The 9,014-nt window shown below is 45.8% G+C and overlaps 1 non-coding gene and 3 pseudogenes across 1 annotated transcript; all 4 read right to left on the reverse strand.

Annotated features, from left to right (window-relative positions):
- Positions 1–1,742: 1,742 nt before the first annotated feature.
- On the reverse strand, positions 1,743–6,921 carry LOC128384343 (uncharacterized; annotated as a pseudogene).
- Positions 3,116–3,280, reverse strand: LOC128384850 (uncharacterized; annotated as a pseudogene).
- A 1,311-nt stretch (positions 6,922–8,232) lies between the features above and the next one.
- On the reverse strand, positions 8,233–8,339 carry LOC128384851 (uncharacterized; annotated as a pseudogene).
- A 233-nt stretch (positions 8,340–8,572) lies between these two features.
- LOC128384844 (U1 spliceosomal RNA) lies at positions 8,573–8,736 on the reverse strand. Its single transcript, XR_008324576.1, has one exon. It is a non-coding gene; the product is annotated as a U1 spliceosomal RNA (small nuclear RNA).
- Between the last annotated feature and the right edge of the window lie 278 nt (positions 8,737–9,014).

Raw genomic sequence — 9,014 nt, forward strand, 5'->3', positions numbered from 1 at the left:
GCGTACTCTGTGGATCCTCAGGGGGCGTGAAGCTATCCGTCGCCACCAGCACACGTGCGCCGAGTGCCATCGGTGGAAGTCCAGACCTGTGGTCCCCAAGATGGCTGACCTACCAACCGCTCGCCTTCGCCTCTTCAAGCCAGTCTTCCACTCCACGGGTATGGACTGCTTTGGGCCGTTCCAGGTGAAGGTGGGCCGTCGACTCGAAAAGAGATGGGGGATCATCTTTAAGTGCCTCACCACGCAGGCCGTGCACTTAGATCTCCTTACCAACATTGACGCCGACTCCTTTTTGATGGCTCTGAGAAGGTTCGTTGCTCGCCGGGGGACCCCAGCAGAGCTATTCTCAGATCAAGGAACGAACTTCCGAGGCGGGGAGAAGGAGCTACGGGAGGCATTTGGAGCACTGTCGCCGGAACTACAACAGAGTCTTGCCAAGCAGAAGATAGCCTTCCATTTCAACCCACCTGCGGCTCCTCACTTTGGAGGAGTGTGGGAGAGGGAGATACGCTCGGTCAAACAGGCACTCTACACGACCGTTGGGGCTCAGGCACAGGCTGAGGAGGTGCTTAGGACGGTGCTAATAGAAGTGGAGGGCCTTCTGAACTCTAAGCCGTTGGGATACGTATCGTCCAGCGTTGCTGATCCGGACCCTGTGACCCCAAGTCTCTTATTGATGGGGCGGCGAGATGGTTCTCTTCCGCAGGTAGTGTATCCAGCTACCGAGCTCTTAAGCAGACGCAGATGGAGACACTCTCAGATCCTGACAGACCATTTCTGGTCAAGTTTCATCAGGTACTACCTCCCTGGTATGCAAGCTCGCCAGAAGTGGCACGCCATCCGAGTCAACCTCGCTGAGGACAAGGTTGTCATGCTGGTAGACCCCCAGCTACCAAGGGCACTCTGGCCTATTGGACGGGTAATCAAGGTGCATACCAGTGCAGATGGTCATGTGAGATCTGCTGACGTGAAGATAAAGGACAAGGTCTACACCAGGCCTGTCGCTCGCCTGGTCATCCTCCCAGCCATACCAGATGATAAAGATCAACCCACACCCTCCCAGGATGATTAGCCTTTCGTTGGTGCAAACAGCTACCGCTGTTTGGGGGCGGCTGTACGAAAGGGCCGTCAGATCAGAGGCAGATACGCATAACAGTTACGCGCGGCGCATCGGGAGCGCGCACACGCGAGCCTGAAGACGAAAAGTGCAGAGTGGAGAGAGAGAGAGAGCTGACGCTGCCAGTCAGAAGCTGCCAGCCAGAGACTAAGTGATTTAATTGATAATTGTGTGCGTGCGTCCATGAGACCTGTAAGTCGTATTATTTATGTTGCTAGTTCACTATCATTTGTTTTCATAAGTTGTTAATTATAGCCACCTAGCTTGGAGCTGCTTGCTACCATGAAAACATGTGGTTGTTAATTGATTAGCTAGGATGTGTAGCTATGTATTTTTCTGTAATAAGTTAGCAAGCGCACTGTTTATGCTAATTAGTTACACTGCATATAATATGCAGAAAGGTGCGTTTATTACAATTATTAAAGGTGCATTATTTCAATATATTTTGTGTATGTAATGTGGGTCAGATAATATGTTTCTTTCTTTTTCTGGACAGAACCACTCACACAAAGCTATGCCCATGTTCTGTACTGTTGCTTGAGCTTAATTAAACAGTCAAACTAAAGAAGAGTTGTCAGCATCTGTGTTTTGACTGACACACCTGGGGCGAAGCTAGAGATCAGAATCAGCCAAACAGCAATTCATACAGTCCTTTATTATCCCTCAGTAACACCTGGGTCTGAGTCAAGTTGGAGGAATCTAGTCCATCAGGGGGTGATTGTGCCTCTGCTATTGTTCGAAATAAAGTGTCAGCTGTAGATGTGGACTGTCTGGCACGATTGGCATATGACTGGGGGCAGCTGCGGAAGGTGTGGTCACTAGATGAGCATAGATTGCACCTCATTGGCTGATCACAGTCTTTAGAGTTATGTTCCATGCTCTGGCAGTTTCTGCAGAAGGTGGCATTACAGTTGGAGGCCAGATGGTTTGGGGAGCCACACTTCCTACAAGTCTTTGGTTGACCCGGGTAGAATATATAGCCCCTGTGCGGTCCCAGCTGAATGGTTGATGGCAGGTGGTGCAGTACTCCAGATGCTCCTTCTCGTCTGAGTCGGACATAGAATCTCCGAGCACCTGTTCGTACGCCATCTTCATCCCTTAGCTCCAGGTTCCGTATCACGGAGCAGTGGTAGGACAGCCACGTGCTGATGTCTTCAGTTGTAACCTTCTCAGAGTACATAACGACGGTCACTGCCTTGGGTTCCCTCTCTGATAGAGCTGTTAGCTCAATGTTGGCAAGTCTGGTGTTACCGACTTTTTTCTGTTCAAATCGTTGAAGACATTGTTCAAAGAGAGCAAAAGTGGCAAAGATGACTTCAAATGTCTTTTTTCCAGGCAAAGCAAATATATAATCAAGCTGCTGTGGAGAGAACCCCAGCTCTTTCTGGATGACTTGTCTGCTGAACTGCAGTCTGTCCATCTCCAAATCATTCTGCAGATCAAAACGTACAGCATTCCGCCTTGAGAGCACAGAAAAGGCCATGGTGCAGAGTGTGGAGTCCTGCAAAGAACAAGCCACGTCCCATACACCGCACGACAATGACTATGTTCATACACTGACCAAAGGAGTGAACCATCATGGTATCTCCCTTGCCAGGTAAGTATGAGTTGTACAGATCCGAGCCAAGGAAGTCTTTCACAGACACGGCACCCGGACCGATGGTGCACCTTCCAAACATCATCCAAACACACACACGCCGCATGAGGCTGTGGATCTGCAGAGTCACAACTTTGCATGCAGCTTCCTGCTCTATGAATAAGGATTACAAAGGATTGCTGTATATGAGCACAGATTTCTAGAGTGTGCAACCTCACTACAGTGTTGACATAGCTACTCAATTGTACATTGGCAGTCATGGGCAATTCTAGGATCAGGGTCGCAAAATAATTAAAGTTGTATAAAATAATTCATAGGAAACAAAGATAATTTGCTCATTTTCAGGGGTGACCGTCCTACCTACTCAGTTAAGTCTTTTTTCATATTAAACATAGAGAGAGGGGGGGTGCACCGTTCCTGGAGGTACTGCAATACCGGGTCGATGCGTGGAGTGGACGGAGCAAGCCCCTATTCCATCTCCCTGCTCCAAAAAGCAATTTAATATATGGTAGGGGACGTATCAGATATTAAACTGATAACAGATTTTTCTTTCGAAAAACTTTTATTGACACTCGTTCAAATTATTTCAAACAATGATTCACAGTTTAGATAAAATATTCACATGTGGACATAGTATATACAATGAATTACAATAAATATGTGCAGTATGTAAAACCATATTTAAAACAATAAAACCAATTGTTCTAAAATGGTAATACAGGTTAAATAGTTGTTCATTTGTTAAACATATGTCAGGTGTGATGTGAGCGAGTGTCCATTAAAAGTCCATAAAAAGGGAGTGCATACGTTAAAAAGGGTTTCTTTTTTTTCAATTCCATCTTTGTGCAGGAGCGCAGTGAGTCCCTACCAAGGGTAACTCATTCTGCTCCCCCAAACATTTGGTCTCTCGGGATGCTGTCGTGGTGGTCAGAGGAGATCCTCGCCCTGATGCTCCTTCCCACCTGCCTCACCCGGAGAGCCAGGCCGCTGCTGCTGTGACCTTTTGCTGTGTGGCTCCGGCTCCTTCATCCGAATGGGCACAGAGGCGATTCTTCTTTGTGGCTGTGTCCTAGGCCCGCCGCCTGCAGCTACGGCCGTTTCGACCGTTGCTGCGGCCATTCGGATCACAGCCACGGGGGGGATCTGCATGTGCTTTCTTACCAGCAAGTTTCTGGAGGTCCATATGGCGTCTTTGATGGCGGCTAGGGTGAGCCACTGTTTTGCAAAGTCTTTTGATGGTATTTTTTGCTGGCTCACCCCATACAGCACTAGTTGTGCTGTGAGGACCTCCCTTGCTGGTAAGTACGGGAATTGCAAGGAGCCTGCCGTTGCCCACTGGTCTACAGCAGCACTGCACTCCCAGAGCAGATGCCTCACCGATTCAGGCGCGCCACAACCAGGTCGGGGACAGGTTGAGTGCGTTGACATGCCCCGGGAGTGCATGACGGACCTGACCGGGAGGATCTCATGAGCCACCATCCATGACAGGTCCCGGAGTCTGTTAGGGAGAGCAGGATGGTTGACGTTGCGCCAAACTGTTGTGGGCTCGCCGAGTGCGAGCCCGCGCACCGGACTCACTGGTTCCCGTTCCTGCACAACAGAGACAAGTGATCTGTGGTTAGTTAAAATCTGCAACTCCTCATGCTCAAGGTTAAAATGCCTTAAAAACTTCTGAATAAAAACATAGGCAGGTTAAAAGACACAGGTATTCTTAGGTCCACATGTAAAATCTTAAGTTTTCTGAGGTAGGACCCCATCCAGAAGCGTGTCATTGCAGTTGTCTTGGGGTTTCTGGATGGGGTCATGGCTATTTTCATGTGTACTGTGGTGTATGTGCTTCCTAAAAACAGGTGCAGATCCGGTACTTCTTTTCCTCCTTTCTCCTTTGGCCTTTTCATAATTTCTCTCTTCAATCTTTCCCACTTGGATCCCCACAGAAAGTAAAAAATGGCTCGCTCCAGATTTAAAAGCACATGCCTAGGAGGAATAAAAACAGAACTGATCAATAAAAGTAAAGGTAAAATCACTGCTTTGATGATTAAAACCTTTCCTTCCATGGTCAGTCCTCTAAGTCCCCAGTATCCTAGTCTTTGTCTGACTTTCCCTACCACGTCTGGCCAATTTGTTTTCCCTTCCCCCTCCCTGTCAAATTTAATTCCCAGTATTTTTTGGTCAGTCTGGGTCACAGTCAGGGGGAGTCCTGTCATCTCAGTCGCCGTCCATGGTCCATAAAATTGGGCTTGGGTCTTTTCTCTATTTAATTTCGACCCAGAGGCCTGTCCAAACCAGTCAGTTTATTTTTCTTTTGTCAGATGCCCATTAACAACAAATTTGCTGGTGATGCCCCGGTACAGCAATCCCACCCAAGCTATAAATCTTTCCGGGAACCCCATTTTTCGCAGGACCTGGAAGAGGTACTGGTGCGAGACCCGATCAAATGCTTTCTCAAAATCTAAATTTAGTACTACTAGCCGGATGTTTCTGTCTCTCGCGTAACAGATGGTGTCTCTGATCAGTACAAGGCTGTCAGTGATCTTCCTCCCCGGGATGGCACAGGCTTGATCCGGGTGAATCAAGTCTTCTAAAAACATAGACATACGTGTCGCTAAAAGTTTGCTAAAAAGTTTCCAGTCAAAGTTTAAAAGCGTGATTGGTCTCCAGTTTTTCAGGTCAGTCTTGTCATTGTGTTTATAAAGGAGAGTCACTATCCCTACTCTAAAACTGTCAGGAAGCCGGTCAAGTCGATCAAAATCCATAAAAACAGTAATCAAATCAGGTGCTAAAATGTCCCAAAAAGTCAAATAAAACTCCAAGGGAAGTCCATCTTGTCCAGGGGACTTCCCTTTTTTAAAACCAGTCATACATTTATTTAACTCTAAAATGGTAAAATCCTGGGATAAAAGCACACTGTTGTTTACTGTTTTTACAAGGAATTTTAAAACTTCAGTCATGATGTCCATTTTTACAGGTTTTTCTTTGTACAGGTTTGAATAAAATGTTTCAATTGTTTCTTTTATGTCATCCATTGTTTCAGTTGTGCACCCATTTTCTTTTTTCAGCTTTGTAATGCCCCCCCTTTATTCATAATTTTCCTGAAAAAATACCATGTGCACTTTTCACCCTCCTCTATTTCCCGTTCTCTGCTCCTTAAAATGACACCTTTGCTTTTAGTTTCTGATAAAACCGACATCTCTTTTTTGACTTGCTTAATTTCCTCATTAAAATCCATGCCAATCTGGTTTAGGTTAAAATAACGTTGTAGTCGTTTCTGCAGTCCCATCATGCGTCTGTATTCCCTGTCCTTACGTTTCTTACCTGCCTGCCTAAAGAAAGTCTGCGTTTTTCCCTTCACCATTTCCCACCAGTGTGCACGTGTTTCGTAGAAGTCTTGAAGGGTCTGCCACTCTTTGTACCGCTCCCTGAACTGCCTAACTAACTCCCTATCTTCTAAAAGGGAGCAGTTGAGTTTCCACAGACCACTTCCTGATGTCACGCCCGAAGAGAGTGAAAGGGTGCAAGAGAGCATAAGGTGATCGGAGAAGAAAACAGGAGTTAATCTAGCATCGGTGGGTGGGCAGTCCCATGTAAAAACATAATCTATGCGAGAGGCTCTGGTGCCATCACCACTGAACCAGGTGAAGCCCTCCTCTCTGGGATGCATGATTTTAAAACAGTCCTGAAGTTTAAAATCTCTACAAATGCCCTGCAATAAAACCGATGTTTTATCTACTTTAAAATCTTCCCCTGCTCTTCTCCTATCTTCCCTACTTAGAATACAGTTAAAATCCCCCCCTACAACTAAAGGTGCCCTACCTAGCATGTGGGACTGCAAGTCTTCTAAAAGGTCATACCTGTCGTTCTTGTCGTTAAAACTGTAAATATTTAAAAGGTTGAAATCCTGTCCCATAAAAGCCAAATGAGCTAAAAGTGCCCGACCGTCTCTCACCACAGTGCTGCCCTGCACCAGAACTTGAGGGTTTTTGATTAAAATGGCCACTCCGTCATTTTTATTTTGATTGGATCCACTCCATATTGACATTTTTGGCCACATCTCCTCCCACTGTCTGTAATGTTTTAAAAACGGTAGGCTGCATTCCTGCAATAAAAACACATCTGACTTAAAGGAACTTAAAAAGGATAAAACACTCTGGGCTCTAACTCTCGACTTCACACTTCTCACATTAATGGTAGAGAAGGTCAGTGTCATGAGTATGGTTAAAAACAACAGGTAAGACATTTTAAAAGACTCAGAGGGTGTTAAAAAAACATTTAAAAAAAACAAAAAAACAGTTAGGTAATTTCTTGTGAACAGAGCTCTTCCTTCACCTCTGCGGGGGAAAAGTGAAGGGTTTGGGCTCTGTTCCCCTTTGGGACTCTGGGGGGTGGCCTCTGCTGCAATGTTGCATTTAATTTTGAGTCCCTGGGGGTTGATTGCAGAGCAATTGTTAAAAAATAAACCTCATTGGGTGAATCGGAAGGGAAGACTCTGGGCTCCTCCACAGATGAACTGTCTGAGTGAGCCACAACTCTTCCCTTCTTCTCCAACACAATGGGAGAATCTGAGGACAATTGAGACAAAGGCCTCTTAGTTTGCTGGGCATTGGGGAGGGAGGCATCCTCACTATCATCCTGTGGTTGGTCTTCACTACTAGCTCCGCCTTCTGCCTGCACCACCCCATCCTCTGGAGTACTCTGCATTGGAGGGGTAAATGCAGGCCCCTCCCTCACTCCCTCCTCACCTGTTCCCTCTCTTCCAATCACAGGATTTGGAGGGAGATTTGAATTTTCCTGCCCAGCAACTTCAATTTGCTCTCCTAACTGTTCTGTCTGTCCGCCATCTTTTCTCTTGTCAGTGACTTTTGCAGCCTTCAATTTGTTGGCAAATGACTTTGGGCAATCTCTGAACAGGTGGTTTGTTTCCCCACAAAGATTGCATCGTCTGCCATTGGTGCACTCTTCAAAAGTGTGTCCAATTTCTCTGCATTTTCCACATACAATCTGCTGACATGCTTCAACCAGGTGCCCATGCTCACCACACTTGCGGCAGAGTTTGGGTTGGCCCTGGTAATGGATATAGCCCCTGTTCTCTCCCAGAACTACCATAGACGGCAGATGTTTCAAGCCCTGGAAGCCTTGGGGGTCCTGCCATTGTTGGATGGGGACCCTCCAAGCGCAATTCCAGATGCCGTCCTCATCTCTCATTTTCGTAGCCTGGCCTTTAACAGTGCAATATCTCCCCAGCCACAAACAAATATCATCTGCATTCACTGTTTCATTGAACAGTCTGACAATAACGGTTTTCAACGTATTGTCAGTCAGTTTCTCCACATTGAACACAGCAAATTGGGGTTTTACATTTTCAAATCGTATCCAAAATTCTCTGAGCAACACAGCAGTTTGAAAGCTTAAATCAAATCCCTTGTTATATAGCAATGTTAAAATGCAGTTTAAGTCTTCTGGCTTAAATTTCAAAGTACCTTGAATCAGTTTTCTTGAGAAGTCCAGCCTCGACATCTTCATGGATTCAACATCCTTGTTGGCAAAAGTAAAACGGACACTGTGGTGCCTCCGCATGCCGGGGTACAGATACTACACTTGATCTTAGCCAAAAGGCCGAGAAGCGATGACCGGAAAAGTGTCGGAGTTGAAGGAGTGATCCTCTGCAGCGTCGGTCCCGCTCACGGTGTCACAGAGTCCAATGCGAGGAAGTAACTTGGAGCTGCATTCTATCAAAAGATAAGGCGACCGTTTTGTGTTCAAGAGGACATCCGTCTCTACACGAGTCAATAGAGAATTCACCAATTTCTCACTTGGTTTTCTAACCTCAGTAAGCGTTTAGTTTTCTTTCAACAACTTATCAGGGGAGAGCGCGAACGCAGTCCCCCACTACCAGAAATTATGCAATCGAGATTCCCACATTTGGGGAATTCGCAGAGGTCAGCACAACCGGAGTGCAATGGTTGAGCCTCGCCCTGGGTGAAACAATTTTTAGGCGCTTTATTAATTAGTGTCAAATTGATAACAACACAGAACATTCACAAAATTGACAGTACATTACAAACAACTATTTACATATTTACATTAGATGTACATAAAGGACATCAAACTGTTAGCATCCCCCCAATAGTGTATCAACATTCCAAATTCATTTGTCTTAGTAATCAAATATGATTAAAATCAGTGAGTTTTCTATTTAAATCCCTCCCACATTGACTCTGTAATGAACCCATATGGAATTTTCCATTGTACAATTATTTCATCATAGCTGTATTTCTTCCTGTCTTTTTGAATGTAATCTTT

Source organism: Scomber japonicus, chromosome 22, assembly GCF_027409825.1.
Source record: "Scomber japonicus isolate fScoJap1 chromosome 22, fScoJap1.pri, whole genome shotgun sequence".
NCBI classification, from domain to species: Eukaryota; Metazoa; Chordata; class Actinopteri; order Scombriformes; family Scombridae; genus Scomber; species Scomber japonicus.